We start from the raw sequence: 17,640 nt of genomic DNA, 5'->3' as shown, positions 1-17,640 counted from the left end.
TTTTTTTTTTTAAAGAAAAAAAATCTTTGCTCGGAAAATGTGCTGCAGCTGGAGAAACCATCGGGCTGAGCACGGTCAGCTTTCACCTTCCCCCTCTCTCCTCCTCCTCCTCCTCCCCAAGCCCCTTCCCCCGAGCTGGGCCTGGAAGAGGGCCCAGAAAGCCCTCACAGAAAGCACTTTCCTCCAGGATTCTCCAGCAGGGCTCGTGGAGGAGGAGGGGGCCACGTGGGGAAAGGCAGGGAGAGCTCCCCAGGGATGCAGGGGGTCCTGTGGGACTCCTGCCTGGCTCCAGGCTGAGCTGGGCTGGAAGGGAGCTCAGAGTCAGCAGGGTGGGAGCACATCCATCCCTGCTGGGATGGGGCACAGCACCCCCTGAGGTGTTGCTCCAGCTCCAAGGGCTTTGCTTTCCTGCCCAAACCAGCCCAGGCTGTTGGGATTTGATGCCCACGAAGCACCAGCTCTGCTTTTTCCTCTACAGAAGATCCCTGGAAGTGTCCAAGGCCAGGTTGGACGGGGCTTGGAGCAACCTGGGCTTAGTGGAAAGTGTCACTACCCATGGCAGGGGGTGGGATGAGATGGGTTTGAAGGTCCCTTCCAACCCAAACCATTCTGGGATTCTGGGATTCATTTCTCACTGAAAGTAAGATCACTCCCCCAAATACTCCAGTAGTATCCCAGAGGCTGGGAATACCTTCATTCCAAGGGTGCTAATTGAGCACAACAGTGGTAAAACTTCAGCCAGTGTCCTTCCATCCTCACTTGCCATTAACAACAGCTTTATCTCCCCTATCACCAAGGAAAACAAACCCGGGCAGGGGGAAAGGGGCTGTCACAGTGGCCTTGGCTCAGAAAGGCAGCACAGCCAGGGCCATGTCCATGCTGAAATTATCATGGAATAACAGAATCCCCGAGTGGTTTGGGTTGGAAAGGACCCTAAAGACCATCCCACTACAAACTCCCCACCGTGGGCAGGATGCCACTAAATCAGGTTGCTCAGAGCTCCATAATAATTTGATAATACCTTTATCAAATATTTTCCTTCGCTCCAGCTTCATGCCTAACCTTGTATAATCAAAAAAAAAAATATATAAGCAGGGAGTAATATTAGGATACTGATTCCTTATGAATTAAACATAAGAGTGACTCTCAGCATCCTTTCAGCAGTGGCATTTATTTGGGCTGGCAGATGGATCAGCTGAGGTGCAGTGGCCTTTCCAGCCCTGATCCCACCTGGGCAAGGAGCAAAGCCCCTGGCCACAAACAGGCAGCAGCAGTTCCCTCCTGGCTGGTTTTATTCTGTCACGTCTGGGATGGGTTTTTCTCCTGCTGTGACCCCTGGTTGGTTCTCAGGGCAGTGATATTCCCAACATGTGCCCCACAGACTGTGGCAGCAAATAAATAACAAATAAAACTGCCTCTGGGCCACTTCCAAATTTTGGCCTTTCAAACAAGAAAAAAAACTCCACCCCTTCTTGTCTTCATCTGCAGCTAAATCCACATCAGGCTTCCCTTTATCCATATCACTGAATAATCTTATCAGCCTCAAGCACAGTGTAAATAAACTCAGCCAAGCTTCAAAGGCAAAACATCTCCCCTAAACACAAGGCAGCTCTCAAACTCTCAGAAATAGTGTGGTTTCTATTGCAAGAGGATATATTCACACTTGCATTTTCCTTGTTGACTTGTTTCTTTCACCAACATCGAGACCATGAAAACCAAAATAGCCTCTAGTACACCAGAAGAATAGATGACAAATGGTTTTAATGTGCACCCGAGACACAAAGGAGAAATGAAAGGCAGTTCCTGGCCCTATATACAAATGAGAGTTTCCTCTCATTTAAAATTAGAAACTGCTCTAGACTGAAGAAACAGCAGCTCTAAAAAAACAAATCAGAGAAAGAGTACCTTGCATTGCAACGGGCAGGACTGAAAAGTGATCCTTAGGCATGGCAAGAGAACCAGGAGCCTGTTCTACCTGTGCCAAAGAGCCAAAGGTTTGACCAAAACCTGTGGAAGGCAATGCCAACTTGGGTTTTTTTCCACTGGCCTCACTGAGGTTTGGAGGAGACTCCAGTCTCTGGAAGGAGGAATTTCACAGAGCCAGCATGGGGTGATGAAGATCTGGGTTGCAGATATGTTGGTCCCTGGAGAGAGCACTTTCACAGAAAAGGAGAGAGGGGAAGGGAAAAAAAAAAAACACTAAAAAAAAAAACTTTCCAGGCACAGATTTGCAAAATGTTTGAGCAAATCCAAATGCTACCAGGGCAGATTTCATCAGAGCTGAGTTGACATCATGCTGAGAGAGGTCACCCACAGGAGTTGTGCAAATAGCTGGAATAAGGACGGCTGGGAATAGGCAGAGGAGCTCTGCTCCAGCCACAGGCACAGCTCTCTGTGTCCATCTCCTGCTCACACACAAGTGCTCACCAAAGAGAATTCAAAAAAAAAAAAAAGCCTGAATCTTTGCCAAGGAGAGATTTCAGACATTTGACAACAGTCCCTGGTTCTGCTGAACTCTTTAGCTGCAAAAAGTCTCTGAACACCAGGGTTTTCCCTCCCCAAGGGGCCAGTGTGAAGAACTAACGAGCTGGGAACAAGCCACAGGAAAGCAGCACATGCCATGCCAAGGCTTACGTGGGATTTAAGTGCTTCAAGACAGGCTTATGTGGGACTAAAGTGAAACATAAACTTCATATTGGCCCTTTGCAAAGGTCACATCTGTGCAACTGGAGCCCTTTCACTCAGTTCTGTGCCCGTGCCAGGCTGTACCTGAGCCCTCTGCTCTGCCACAGCACCACGGGGCTCTGGGGCTGCTGTCCCATCACCCATCCCTGGGGCAGGAGGAGCGACTGCCCACCTGACACAGAATCCTAGAGTGGTTTGGGTTGGAAGAGACCTAAATCCCATCTCCTTCCACGCCCTGCAATGGGCAAGGACACCTTCCAACATCCCAGATTGCTCCAGCCTGGCCTTGGGCACTTCCAGGGATGGGGCAGCCACAGCTTCTCCGGGCAGCCTGTGCCAGTGCAAGGCACGGAGCTACAAGAGACTCAAAATTACATCCACAGTGGAGTGAAAACTTGTGAGTCCCCAGTTCCTTGCAGCCTTCCATGGATGGCCCTTTCCAAAGCCACTCCCCAGGACATCAGTCCTGCAAATGCCATGAGAAACGCTGAAGATGCAACCAGCAGGTTGGCGGGTCCACCCTGCCCATGGGGTCCTCCTGCAGACCCCCAGGGCTGTGAAGATCCCAGCAAGCAGCAACCAGGGCTGCTGTCCCTAAATGCAAGGGGGGGTGCACACAGGACCTCAAAACATCAAAAAACCCAGCAAAATCACCATCCAAGAGAGGAGAGAAGTTCTCCCACACCACGGCAGGGAAGAAGGAAGTTCCCATCCTTCGGCATTGCTCTGGCAGGAGAGGAACAGTTCAACAAAGCAGTTTTAAGGGGTTTATCTGCTTTCTGGCCCCATCTCCACTGATCCCAGTAAGGCAGGCACCAACCTGGTGATGCTGTGCCTTGGGGATGCATCAAGGGCAAAAAAACCCCAATAAAGGAAGCCAGGACTGGGGCAGAGAGCAGATAAAGCAGGAAGGAGACCATGAGGACACTCTGGACAACAAACAGAGCACAGAGGGGCTTTAGGTTTGGTTTTCCAGCTAAAGACACCCCCAACCCCCCCCCACAACATCCCCCCAGCCCTACCTGTGCCATAGTGCTCCAGCCCCGTGGGCACCTCCTGCGTGCTGGGCTCATCCCACAGCGGGCAGCACGGCCTGGGCTGGCAGCAGCTGGCCTGGAAGCCACAGCTCACCCAGGGATCCTCGCAGGGCCCGGCCGATCCCGCTCTCTGGAAGCAGCAGAGGGAAAGGGTCAGGGGAGCAGGAGCCTGAGAAAGATGCCCCGTGCCAGGTGGCAGTGAAGCTTCACCCCCAAACCAGACAGCGAGCCCTGCTCCAGTGGGGTTTGCCCCCCAAAAACTGGCTTTGTTCCTATTTCTCTTTATGGTGATATTATTTGTGAGTGTTATGCTTGTATTTATATTTGGGTTATTTGTATTTCTATTGGGTTTATTTTTGTGTCCATGGGCATACCTGTGTGTACACATAAAGGTGTTCCTGTGTAGGTGAGATATACCTCTCCTATATGCACATGTGTATTTATATACATAATGCATATATATTTACATAAATATTTATATTTAGATATAATTTTTTAGATAAACTTATGTATTATTACATGTACATTACATATCATTATTATATATTTAATATACTATCTCTATATACCATATATATAATACACCATATTATTATATCACTTACATTATATGTGGAGATGCACATTATATGTGTGATATAAGTATTTACAGACCCACACATAGGTAATCCCAGGTTAGAACTCAATATGAATTACACTTTTTATTGTATGTGAAGCTAGATTCAGCCTCTATAAAGAAAATATCTGTATTATATACACAGGGATATGGAGTATTTAGAATTGTTTGGGTTGGGAAAAACCTTTTAGATTAACAATTCAGAAACAATCCCAGGATACAATTTTCATTTTGTTCTGTACAGACCTATTTTATACATATACATTTATAAATAAGTGTATCTATAGTGTGTACATATATGTATACACCATAAATATGTAGTAAATATATGTGTATATACCTTATATATATTTACCATATACACATACATGTGTATACATATATACCATACAATGTATATGTTGCATTTAAGTGTTTATCTCTATATAACAGGATAACAACATACAAATACCTATAAATAAATGCAGGATGTTTTAATTTTTTATTATTATTACCATTTCTCCATGGGGGAAATGGCTTTGCTTCGTCTCCAATCAATATTTAAAAGCCAGATGCACACTCAGAACCATTTAAAGGGAAGATATGGAGCTGCCTCAGAAAAATTTCATGGCCTGGAGTTGCCTTTTCTTCCTATTGTGGTGAAAATGGTGCTTTTCAGCAAGTGTTCTGTGATTTCTCTAAATATTAGAGGTGAATTATCTGAATTTGGAGATGATTTCTATAAATATGGGTCTGATGTCTCTAAATATGGAGGTGATTTCTCCAAATATGGAGGTGATTTCTATAGATATGGGTCTGATGTCTCTAAATGTGGGTCTGATTTTTCTAAATATGGGTCTGATTTTTCTAAATATGGGTCTGATTTTTCTAAGTGTTGGTCTGATTTCTCTAAATATGGAGGTGATTTCTCCAAATATGAGTCTGATATCTCTAAATGTGGAGGTGATTTCTCAAAATGTAGAGGTGATTTCTCCAAACATGGGGTGATTTCTCTAAATTTGGAGGTGATTTCTCTAAATATGGGTGTGATGTCTCTAAAAAAGGCTCAAAGCACTACCAAACCTCTCCTGGAGCTGCTGGCCATTGGCATGACCACGCCCAGGATCACTCTCCAAACTGTATTGATACAACTACCCATCAACTGCCCACACAGAACGGAGATGGCTCAACAGAGGGAGCCCCAAAATTGTCCCCAAACTCCAGAAAACCAAGGGAATGTTTTCCCAGAGCTGTGCTCTGTGCTGTTCCCACCATCCTCGTCCCTGCAGGTGAAGGTCAGCACAGCCAGCTGGACAATGGTCCCTCTACCAATCCTCCTCCCAGCACAAGTGCAGGAAATCCGATGCAGGATCCCATTTCCAGGGGAGGTTTGCAGGCTCCAGAGCTTCAGATAAGCTCTGGGTAAACACTGGGAATTCAGGAGCTGCTCTGAGCTGCCTTTAAAACCTTGGAGCACTCAGTGGATGACACCAAGATGTGTCAGCGGGCTGGAGAAGTCACAGCAACCAGAGATAAACTCACTGCTGGGGTGGAAAAATAACCCCCAGTTCCTTCCTTTCATAGAATTCCAGATTGCTTTGGGTTGGAAGGGACCTTAAAGATCATTTAGTTCCACGGGCAGGGACACCTTCCACCAGCCCAGGTTGCTCCAAGCCCCGTCCAACCTGGCCTGGGACACTTCCAGGGATCGAGGGGCAGCCACAGCTTCTCTGGGCAACCTGTGCCACCCTTGTAGTAAAGAATTTCTTCTTTCTATTTAATCTAGAGCCACCCTCCCTCAGCTTCAGGCCACTCCCCCATGTCCTGGGTGTTCCTTACCATCACTCCAGGCCGAGCCAAGGGATAAGGAGCTGCACTGCCAATGGTTGTGTCCATGTAGTAACTCATCATCTTGCAGGTGCCTGCAGAAATGGAGATGGATGAGATGACAGGCCACAAAAACAGAGAGAACCAGCTAAATCCCTGCTTCCTCACAGCCTTATAAAGCTCAGAGCACACCATCACCTTAAGGAGTGGGAGCTGGAAAAGTTAAGGGGGGAAATATCTGTATTAAGAGGAGATATTGTGATTAGATGGGTTGTATCAACAATGCAAACACACAGATCCATTAGTGTAAACTGGGGAGAGCCTGACAATGGTGAATGAATTATCACCTGGAAGCTGATGGAGCTGCTCTGAGGGAAGATGAGATCATATTTCCTTTGCTGGAGAATCAGTGGGAAATCATTGCCAATTTTTTTCTTTTGAGAGAGAGAAAAAAAAAAAAAAGCCACTTTGTTGAGATCAACACCTTTCCTGTAACAGCTTTGTCAGAACCAGCCTGCTTCACAAAGAGCTTTGCTGTTTTCAGGAGACATCCTCTCTTTTCCCACATTAGCTTATGTTTGCCTGGCTAAATCTCTGCCTTGCCTGGTGTTCCTCACGTGGGATTTACTCCCCTGAGCAAGTCCTACCAGAGCTGCTCTTTGGATGGGATATTTAATCATCCATGAGCCCATCTGTGTGGCTGAGAGGAGGGAGCTGCAGTGTGGCTCTGATACCAGAGATGTGGATGTTTCTCCCTCTCCCCTTTAAGTGCCCAGTGGAAAGTGCAGGGCCAGGGCCCTTGGTTTTGGTGGATATGACTCAAAGGTGCTGGAGGGAGGAGTAGAGGGGGGGGAGGCTGGGCAGGATGTGCCTGGGAGCCAAGGGAAGGGCTGATTCCATTTCTGACACGGGCACAGCCTGGGAGATGAGGAGCTGCTGGAACCAGAGGGGACACAGCAGCTCCAGCTCCTCTGAAACACCTCTGGGGGCCTGCAGAGCTCTGAGCTGCCAAATGCAACCTCTGCAGGTGCAAACACTTGTCTGAGTCATCGTAGAATAAGATCCCAGAACCATGAGGGTTGGAAAAGTCCTCTGAGATCACCAACCCAACCATTCCCCCAGCACTGCCGGGCCCACCCCTACACCATGGCCCCAGGTACCACGATTTTGAACAATGCCAGGGAAGGTGACCCCACCACTGCCTTGAGGAGCCTGTGCCAGTGCTGAATAACCCTCTGGGTGAAGAAATTTTCTGTGATATCCAACCTAAACCTTGCTGATGCAACTTGAGACCGTTCCCTCTCCTCCTGTCCCTTGTTCCCTGGGAGCAGAGCCCGATATTCCCCCGGCTCCCCCCTCCTGTCAGGGACTGCAGAGCCAGAAGGTCCCCCCTGAGCCTCCTTTTCTCCAGGCTGAGCCCCCCCAGCTCCCTCAGCAACTCATCAGTCTTGTGCTCCACAAGGTTTGTGCTCAGTCCTTCTCACCAGCACAAACCACATCACCTTCAGCTCCTCCTCTACACTGGACCCTTGAACAGCTCCTGGAGGCACCGGGACCTGCTCCCAGCCTTCCCTCTGCTCCTTCCCTGCTCCCAGGGCTGGCCAGCAGTTCTCCAGCCCCCAGGGCAGGGCAGGGCAGGGCAGAGCTGTTCTGGCCATGCCTCACTCACCACCTCAGCCAACAGAGACCCCGACATTGTCTCCCCCCTGCTCTGTGAGTAATGGCCAAACGTGGAACACCTGCGTGTGGAGGGTATTAAATGATCATCATCATTTCCTGCCTGTTATTACTGACTCTTGTTCTCACACCAGCATTGTTTTTTTTTTTTTTTTTTAATTCACAAAACTGAAAACTACCGACGTGGTGGAAGAACAACGAGCCCGTTTCTCTTTGTTCTGCACCCAAAACCACACCGAGCGTAAGTTACTGTGGCTGAGGAGCCTTAACTATATCTCAGCATCTGTGCACGCCCTCCCAGCTCTAACGAGGCGTTAAAACACGTTTGCTTCACTCTCTGCAGCTGAGGCTGCAGCTGGGGACACACAGACGGTGCTGGAACCCCTTTCTGAGTAATCACAGAGTCCCAGAATGGTCTGGCTTGGAAAGGACCTTAAAGACCACCTCGTTTCACCTCCTGCCGTGGGCAGGAACAACTTTCACTAGCCCAGGTTGTTCCAAGTGCCATCCAACCTGGCCTTGGACATTCCCAGGGATGAAGCATCCACGGAACCAAGGGAGATCAAGGCACTCAGTCCCACTCTGGTCCCCTGATCCTAACCCTCAACACATCTCAGGCAAACGTGAACTGACCTTGCCCTAAAGCCCAGATCAGTGCTGCCAAACTGCACAGAGCGTGGCAGACACTGCAAAAGGCAGGCAGAGAAACCTCGGGGCTGATCCACCTGTCTCAGAGCCACACACGTGTCCGAGAGTGAGGGGTTACAGCCTTCAAAGAGCAGCTCAGCAGTCAAAGAGCAGCTCGGCAGCAGCTTTTGTTGCTCCCTGCAGCTTGTGCAATAGGCAGTTGGGGTTTGCTCTGGGTGTTTTGGGTTTTTTTTTTTTGCCTTTGATGAAGGCACCTCAGCCCCGCAGTTCTCGAGAGCTGCTTTCACGCCTCGCTGAGTGTCGTTTGCATCTCTCTGGGGCTGCACTCGCCAGCTGAACCTTCCAGCAAGGGGGCCACACGCTGCTGCTCGAAGCCACATGTACTGCAGCGACAGCAGAGGCACCAAACCCACCCTGACACCCAGGACACTGAGGAATATCGAGAAGATTCAAGCAGAGCACCAGCAACCCCCTCCCGAGCCTGGGAAAGGTGAATTATCGTCTCTAGGCAGCAGCTGCCAGAGATCTACAGCCAGTGTGCTCTTTGGTTTCTCTTCCCCTCCAAGCTGTGCTGTTAAAAATCACTAGCAGGGGGCAGAAACACGACACAAACCTCGGCAACTCTTTGCACTCCCACCCCTGTGGGTTGAAGACAAGTCCAGCTTAAATGCAAGTTAAATCAGTCCCCCAACCTGAGGCAGGTTTTGTGGGTGATGGTGGTTAAAGGACAGAGAGTCACAGGCTCTAGTCTGTGAAAAGGACCTGAAATCATGGAATGGTTTGGGTTGGAAGAGGTCTTAAAGATTATTTCTTTACAACCCACCTCCATGGGCAGAGATGCCACCCACTAAATGACAAGCCCTGGTAGAAAAGGATCCTGTGCATGGAATAATTGTGCTCTGGAAAAGCAGGTTTGGAAGAGGAGGCCAGGAGACAGCAGAAAGAGAGCTCTGCTGTGCCTTGTCCAGGCTAATTTTAACAGAACTTCCACCACTTCCCATAGGAAACTACTTCACAGCCCAATACATCTCTCACTGTCAGCAAGTTTCCCTGATGTCGGAGAGATATTTTGCTTCTCTTGAACTTCCTCTAATAAGAGCCTAACTAGTTCCTCCCCTCCCCCTGGATGCTGTCAGGCAGCTCTAAGGAGGGCCCTGAGCTGAGCTGAGCTCAGGCCAGAGCCCATCAGGGCAGGTAACTCGGCTGATATTGAGGAAATCACTGCAGATTTACACCCAGATAATCCTGAAGCAGAGCTTGCAGGGAGCTGGTAATTAATAGAGGGGAATCAGGCCCATTTGGTAAAATCCTTAATGACTAAACAGCTTGACTTCAGCCTTATTGTTGGCCCTTATTATTTGTGTCTTATTGTGAAAACATGTGTGGGGGAAACAGCATTCTTTTTGGGAACTGATCAAGTACCAGTCAAAGCAATGAGACTCTTGGGTCATTTCTAAACCAAATTAAAATTTTAATTTCATTTCAACATCCATCCCTCCTCTTTTACAAGGTTTTTTTTTTTTAATCATCATTATTTTAAATCAATTACCAATCTTGGTTTAAAAGGGAAAAGCTGTTTGTCCTCATGATTAACACACACACACACACACACACACACAACCCCTTTCAAAAGTTGGGAAGGAGTTTAAAATGTGCAGGGTGGCACAACTTGGAGAGCTGCTCACCAGGATTCAGGAGCTTTTCCTCCATCCCAACACACCAAGAAGGTTCCTTTTCCATGGGGTCACTCCAGGAGGATGGGAGGGGCAGCAGCAACCCCACCAAAGTCTTCCTGGCCTCGAGAGCCTGAATGAAGACTTTAAAAGTGCAGAGCAGCCCCTGCCCCAGAACTGCCCATGATAACCACTTTATTTTTGCATCAAGGAATAATTTATCATCTTTGAGGGGGTGGGGATAAGAGCTGGTGGAAATGACATCCTTCCAGAGGGCTTTAACCCTTGGCATCCTGGCACTTTCCAGGCCTCCTGCCAGCTCAGTCCTCAGGGGAAGGAGTGTTTGTTGTTCTGTTGGCATGTTAAAAACCCCCTTCAATTCATCAAACCCTGGCACCAGCTTAAAATAAAAGGAGCATCCCTAAAGCAGGAGCATGAGCAACAGAAATTAGTCTGCTTCCTTTAGTCACAGTCCACGCTTTTGAACTGCTGGAAATCCCACAGTTCTTAGGATGTTAAAACCTGATAGTGTTTCTACTGATAACACCTGATTTAGTGAAGGGAAAGCAGGTAGGGCAGTAAATGCTGCTGTGGTAAAGAGAGTAGGAATGGTAAATTGAATAAAAATGGTAAATAGAGCAATAATTTACTGCTGTAGGTAGAGCAACAGTGGTAAATGGAGTAGCAAAGGTAACCAGAATAGGAATGATAAGGAGAGTAACAATGGTAGAGTAGCAACTGTAAATAGAGCAGAAATTGTAAATAGAGTAGGAATTGTAAATAGAGCAGTAATTGCCCTTCTGCACCCGCTGTAAATACTCCCAGAGGTTAAACGACCTGGCCGAGGTCAGCCGGGGAAAGTGAGGGGGAGAGGATCTGAGCACTATCTTAACTGCAGGGCAGGGATTGCCCCGGGATCAGCGTGTCCTGAGGAGTTTTTTGGGAAGGCTGGAGCAAGGGCCGCCTGTCAGCACATCCCAACCTGCTTGAGCTGGGCTCTTTTTTCCCTCGGTGCCTGGCAGATCTGAAGGAGGTAGGATGGGATCTCCAGAGCCTCCCCATTTGGCTGGATAAGCTCTGGCTGGGCCGGGTGACAGTGGGGCTGAGGCAGTGCCAGGGTTCCTTTACACATGGGCCTTTGCTCTCTGGTTTTTTTCTTTAGCTTTCTCCTTTCCCCTGTTCATTCATCAATTGCTCAGCTGCTAATTTATAATTAAGCTGAAACAACACCCCCCAGCCCCAGCCCCAGCCCCAGCAGATGGATGGGGAGCTGACAGCCAGGTCAGGGCATGCAGAGGGGTTTTAGGAGGGGATGCTAAAGCAGAGGGGCTGCTGCCATTAAATCACCCTGCTCCTGCAGCAGCTCCTTGCAACTGCAGGGAGATGTGAAGGGGAGGTTAATTAGGTCAGCTGTTATCTCCTCTCTGAGTTTGCCCCTGTGAAGCAGCAGAATCACAGCACAGTGTCAAAGGACAGAGCCTGTGCCGGGACAAAGCCCTGGGACACAACGGGATCAGTTCCCCCCCAGCAGTGAGAGATCCCCTGCTCCAGGAAAAGCTCTGACACCACCAGGAGCACCTTCCCCAGAGCACAGAGCCCGACCTGCCCCGAGGCACAGGGGCTGACAGCCCAGCTGGGAGTCTGTGCTGGGGGCACAAAACGCACCCACACCCCCCTCCAGCTGCTGGGTGAGGGGGTTCATCCCCAAAAGTGGCTGGGGAGACTGAAAAAACCAGGTTTTTCAGGAAATTATGTACATGACAGGCAGGGGAAAGCTTAGAAAGCAGCGGAATCAGAGGCAGCATGAACAGGCTGTAGCAGGAAACCACTCAGGACCCAGCCCACAGCCCCCAAAGGTGTCAGTTGACAGCACAGGATGGGAAGTTGATGGTAAGTGTAATACCAAGTGAGTGGCCACATGCAAAGCAATGATTTAGAGACTAATGGGAAGGGGGAAGGCCTTGGCTGGGCTCCTCAGGGACTCCCAATTCCCACTGCCCGGGCTGGAGGGGGGGCAGAGGTTTTGCCCTTCCCAGGGAATGGCACAGCAGCACATCCCTGGGGCTGCCACGCTGCAGTGTGCCCTCTGGGGGATGGCACTGCTGTGGAAAACACACCCAGGTGTCACAGCAAACCCCTTCCAAGGTCCCTCCAAGGCAGGAATCTGAGGGGCTGCTCCACGTGAGGAGTGAACACCCGAGCCCCAGAGCTTGGATTCTCCCCTCCCTCACAGCAAAACCAACCCAACCCCCCATTCAAACCCAAATTACAACTCCAAACATAAAAGGAACTACAAATTTAACCCCCTGTACAAATGCCAAGGTGCAGCCTTCTGCCTAGACAAGGAAAGAAATTAATATTCTCCTAAATATCCATATCAAATTTTTATACCTGATATGAAAAAAAAAAAAAAAAAAAAAAAAGAGGGATTTTTGAAGGGAAGCATCAGCTCAGACATTTCGGTAAGACCTTGCAGTGGCAAACACACAAATCAGTTATTGGGTGAAAGTGGAAATGGGGAGAGGAAAAGTAAATCTCCAACAAAAACAAATCCGAGATGATACCCTGAAAATTTCCTGGTACCTCCAACCCACAAAAGAGTTTAAAGAGCCTCTCTTCCCCCTCCACTTACGGCTCAGCTGGAAAACCCGGGGAAAAGCTTAAGTCCTCCACGGCTTCCCACACTTGTCTCCGCTCTCTTCCCAACTACCTGGTGTATCCTGCGCGCTGGAGAGGATGGAAATACCATAGTGTTTGCAGCAGGGCTGCCTATTCAAAGGGAGGGGGAGTGGTCAGCCCCGCACCCAGGGCGCTGGGAAAGGCGAGTTCTAGCCAGGAAAAAGCCACCTCTGGCAGCTGTCACGACGCTGGGGGAACGAAGTAAGCGTGAGCTGGAGGTGCTGATGGGGGCGGCCTCGGGGGTGCCGTGTCCTGCCCAGGGTTTCAGCCCCGCTGGGAGGTTCTGCTCCAGCCCCACAGATGCCGGGGGAGTGGGGTTTATTGTCAACTGAAGGCTGGCAGGGCACGGCCGGGCTGAGGTTTATCCAGCCCTGAGCCCCCGATTTCAGCCCGGCTCCTGCCTCGTGGCACAAGCTGAGGTTTCCACCTGGAAGGTCCCCTGGGTTCCTCTACCTGTCCTGCTCCCCCCCCGAATATCCTGAATATCTGGGATTTCTGCCTCACCCCAGCCCCGGGAAGGGTCCAGCCTGGTGCACCGTAAAACCCTTTGGCACATGCCTCTGGAGCCAGGAGTGCCCAAGGAATGCCACGGGAGCTGCTGCTGCTGGCTTTTGGAGTCATAAGGGCTGAAGGAACCCCCCCTTGCAGGAGGTACCAGGGAGGGGAGATGCTGGGGCAGCTCCCTCCTATGACAGAGTGGGATGGTCCCAACCTGCATCACCCCAAAATCTGCTCTTAAGGCAGGTGATAGGGGTGTCCAGGGGCTCTCCAGAGAGGAGAAGGCTGCTGGGACCACAGGGGCAGGAGAGCTGGGCAGGACAAGACAGCGGGGGCACAAACACAGGTCTCACTGCAATGACTCCAATAACGTGCATGGGAATTAGCCAGAGGCTCTGGGAGTGCGGGATCCTCAAACACCTCTGCCTTCCCCTGCCCGGCCTGCCCGACCCTCGCAGCCCAGCCAGAGACCTCCAAAACGCCAGCTGTCCCCCCCCAAATCCTGGCTGCAGGAGGACATGCCCCTCCTGCCTCTCCTGCTCTGCCTTTTCCTCCAGGAGAGGGCTCCAGGCTGGGAATCCTGTTCGGCTCAAACACAGATCCCCAGCAGTCTGGAAGAGCTGTGGCTGAGCCCCCGGGCAGGGGCAAAGCCCAAACTCCAAGAGTTCCATGGGGGCTGTTCCAGGACAGGCAAAACGGGAGGCTGGGAAGAGCTGCTGGGATTTCCCCCGGAGATCCCAATTGAAAATGTAATAGAAGAGCAAAAACAAGAACCCAGCCAGGGGGCTCAGCCCTCACTGCCCCCATGCACTGGCACTGCTTGTAGAGCATTTCCACCTTTCCAGGGAATTTGGCATCATCCTCCTACTCAAAACACGCAGCCTGTCCATCTGAGCACTGTCACTGGAAATCCAGCCTGAAGGGGGGAAAAAAAATAACTCCTGGGGACACCTTTCCCAGCCCAAACGTGGGGATTTTGGGTAATATCAGCCAAGTGGGCGTTTGCAAAGTGCAAACCAAAGCTGTGTTTGTTCTCAGGTGGACAATTCCTGCCTGCACGGGGCTTCTGTGGTATCACCAGCAACCCAATCAAGTGTGCAAAATGAGTGTGCAAGGGCACCAAGGGCCCTCCTGTCCCCCCACCCCAGCCCAGGGTGTTGCTTGAGTGCACAAAGTGATCAACAGCAAGAAACCCCCATTATTTATGTACACAAAACTCTCCCCAGGTCCTCCCAGACTTTCTCCAGGTCCCAAATGATGAATGAATCTCAACTTTAGCCCTGAACTCACAAACACAGCTACAGGTGGCCCGAAAACACACACGTTACCTGTTGAACTTGCAGCCCGAGGCACGGATCCCTCTTGTAGTTCTTTTAACACAGGAAATCATTTACAGGGTTCCCATCTCCCCTGAAAGGTTTCCAGCCTCCTGGGCTTTGGTACAAAGGCTCTGTCACATCTGAGCTCCAAAGGAGTGGAATTCATCCAGCAATCAATTTTTATCTGGGCAGCTCTTCCCAGGATAACCCCGCTGGCAGCTGCAAACAAGATGTCCTTCCCTGGGCTGGAGGTTTCTCTCTGCACGGTTGTTTGGATGCAATAATCCATATATTAATAGCTCTGTGCATGGCTGTCCAACCCACTGGGTGTCTGGGAAATGGAGAGGCTTCTGCTTTCGGGTGATTTTTTCCATCAGCCCAGCGGCTGCTGCAGGAAAATCACCTCTCTCGGCTTCTGGAATCAGAAAGTCATGGAGTGATTTGGGTGGGAAGGGTTCTTGAAGACCATCCTGTCCCATGATCTCCTGGTTTCAGGGTCACTGTTGTCACACCAGGCACCTGAACCAGTTGTTTGAGCTCGTAAGGAGAAGCTGGGTTGAATTTGGGGCAGCTTGTGGAATTTATCCCAAAGTCCTTGTACTTTCCACTGCAGCTGGTTTGGGTTTGCTTTGCACTCATAAAAAAATGAAAGGACTCCTCAGTGTCTCCCTGCAGTGGTTATTCATGTTTTTCCTGAACTGGAGGTGCCTTGGGGATGTCTCACGGCTCGTGCACCGTCAGGCTGCCGAAATCTGGGGGCACACAGGCTCCTTCTGGGCACTGCAGGACAAAGGGCCCTTTCCCAACAGCCTGAGAAATCCCTGTCTCCCTTTGGGATGGGAGCTGAGAGCAGCATCCACCTAGAGATGGTCATGGTTTGCACCCTGGAGCGGGGAGTGAGCCCAGAGCACCTGGACAAAGCTCAGCACAGTTCTGAGTGTCACCAGCTGTCACCAACCCCTGTTCACCCCCCTGCAGCCCTGAGAATGTTCTCCAGGGAGGGATCCTTGTGGTCCTGCTTGAGGATCATAACCCACTGAGGGTGAGAAGCTGCATGTAATCATCTTCCAGAGCCCTTTATAGGATCTCTGGGTATCATCATTTCCATATTCCACTGGAAAAACAGAGCAGGAACCAATCAAATGATCCTGAGGGCCTGAATCTCTCTGCTTTTTGCAGTGCAAGGGAGTCAGAAAGGGCCTCCTGATTTGGAGGGTGACCTTCCCAGCCTGTTTGCCCTGGGAGGAGGTGATCAGCTGCACCGAGGAGCTGCCTGTGCCTGTAAATCCACAGCAGGTTTGCCCAGGCTGCCACGACATTCCCAAATCCAGGCTGACACACAGCCTGTGCCCAGATGCCTCAGCAGGGCTCCCCCAGGAGCTCTGCACATCTGCTCTCCAGGCACTGAGGCTCTGCAGGGCTGCCTGGCCTGCAAAGCCAACTGGGACACCCCCAGAGCTCATCCCTCGTGGTCAGTGAGCCAGGGACCAACACCCTCTGAATCCCCTCCTTCTGTGGAGCCCTGGCCAAGCTGAGGGGAATTATCTGCCCTCAAAAGCAGGACAAGAAGGTTTTTCCACCCTTGGGTCAGGAAGGAGCTCAAATCTGGGATCTCCATTATCTTGGCCACAATGTGATGGTGCAGGATATCCACTAAAATAGAACAGATTTGGGGTGCAGAGGAAGATCCTGAACGATTAAACTGGTCCACAAGGGACTTCTGTGGGGCTATTTTAGGTTAGAAGCTTCTACACATAAATAACCTGCTTATTAATCGTGATAATCATTCTAAACTTGGTTTATCTCACTTGTGTGAGGGAGATGAGATCCATGGAGAAATGGGCTTTAAATAGGGAGCCCGTGAATGTGTCAGACTGGCTTGGGTGAGACACCACACACAGGAGAATTCCGTGTTCATCTTGGGGCTGTGCATGTCTGGGACACATATAGAGAGGGGAAAACCCAAAATAACACCCAGTCCCAACAGGATTTTCTCCCCTGGGAGGGTGGGCAGGCCCTGGCACAGGTTGCCCAGAGAAGCTGTGGCTGCCCCTGGATCCCTGGAAGTGTCCAAGGCCAGGTTGGACGGGGCTTGGAGCAACCTGGGCTGATGGAAGGTGTCCCTGCCCATGGCAGGGAGTGGAATGAGATGAGTTTTACTGTCCCTTCCAGCCCAAACCAGTCTGGGATTCTGGGATTTCATGCTGTTTTCATTCTGGAAGAGGAAGTGAGAAATTCCCACTCAGCTCGGACTCTGATGTTGAGCAACATCTCTGGGGAAGTTCCTGCCATAACATCACCAGCCTGGGCCCTTCAGATGCAAATTCATGAATTTTGCCTCCTTAGCACAAAAATTGATGCCATTTCTGAAGGCCAATGTGAACATGGTCAGTGTAAACCCTTCTGTGCTCCACTCACACCTCAGGGGGAGGATGCACAGGAACCCCTGGAAGCTACAGGGACAAGGTAAACCCATCACCATTCATGAAAATATCAACTGGAAAATCAGTCATCATTTCCCAGTTCTCTCATTCCAAGAGAAATTTGGCCTGGGTGTTGGGAGAAGGATCTTTTATTAGACTGTCTGATGCACTCAGGATTTCATCACTTGTACACCCTCTTCAAGCTGTAAATTAAAATCCTCCTCTAAAAACAGTTGATCTAAGACTATAAAGCCAGATTTCAGAAGTACTCTTTTCCCAGGCAAGATGTATAAATAAAGATCAGATTTATAAAAATGCTACCAGTTAACAATTCCTGCTCAAGCACATCTGGCCAGATTTCAAAATGAATTCAGCAGCCAGTTAATCACTTGCTCTTTATTACTTAACTCATTATTAGTATCAGGAGTAAAAAAAAAAAAAAAGAAAGAAAGAAAAAAGAGAGATATTTTTATTTTCTTTTATCTCTTCAAATATCCCCTGCATCTTGCTGTAGTGAAATTCAAAGCCTTGATAAAAATCTTGACATTTTTAAAAAGTCAACTGCTTCTCAAAGCCGTG

General features: G+C 49.8%; 1 long non-coding RNA gene across 1 annotated transcript; it reads right to left on the bottom strand.

The window, feature by feature from the left end:
* Positions 1-3,728: 3,728 nt before the first annotated feature.
* Positions 3,729-12,877, bottom strand: LOC114067677. Its single transcript, XR_003573444.1, has 3 exons — positions 12,775-12,877; positions 6,157-6,239; positions 3,729-3,852 (listed from the first exon to the last, which is right to left on the bottom strand). It is a non-coding gene; the product is annotated as an uncharacterized LOC114067677 (long non-coding RNA).
* Between the last annotated feature and the right edge of the window lie 4,763 nt (positions 12,878-17,640).

The sequence above is a fragment of the Empidonax traillii genome, unplaced genomic scaffold (assembly GCF_003031625.1).
Source record: "Empidonax traillii isolate 1590-97213 ecotype Southwest subspecies unplaced genomic scaffold, ASM303162v1 scaffold954:size226960, whole genome shotgun sequence".
Taxonomy (NCBI): domain Eukaryota; kingdom Metazoa; phylum Chordata; class Aves; order Passeriformes; family Tyrannidae; genus Empidonax; species Empidonax traillii.
Note: the sequence above shows the minus strand (reverse complement) of the source record. Positions and strands in the feature narration are given on the sequence as shown.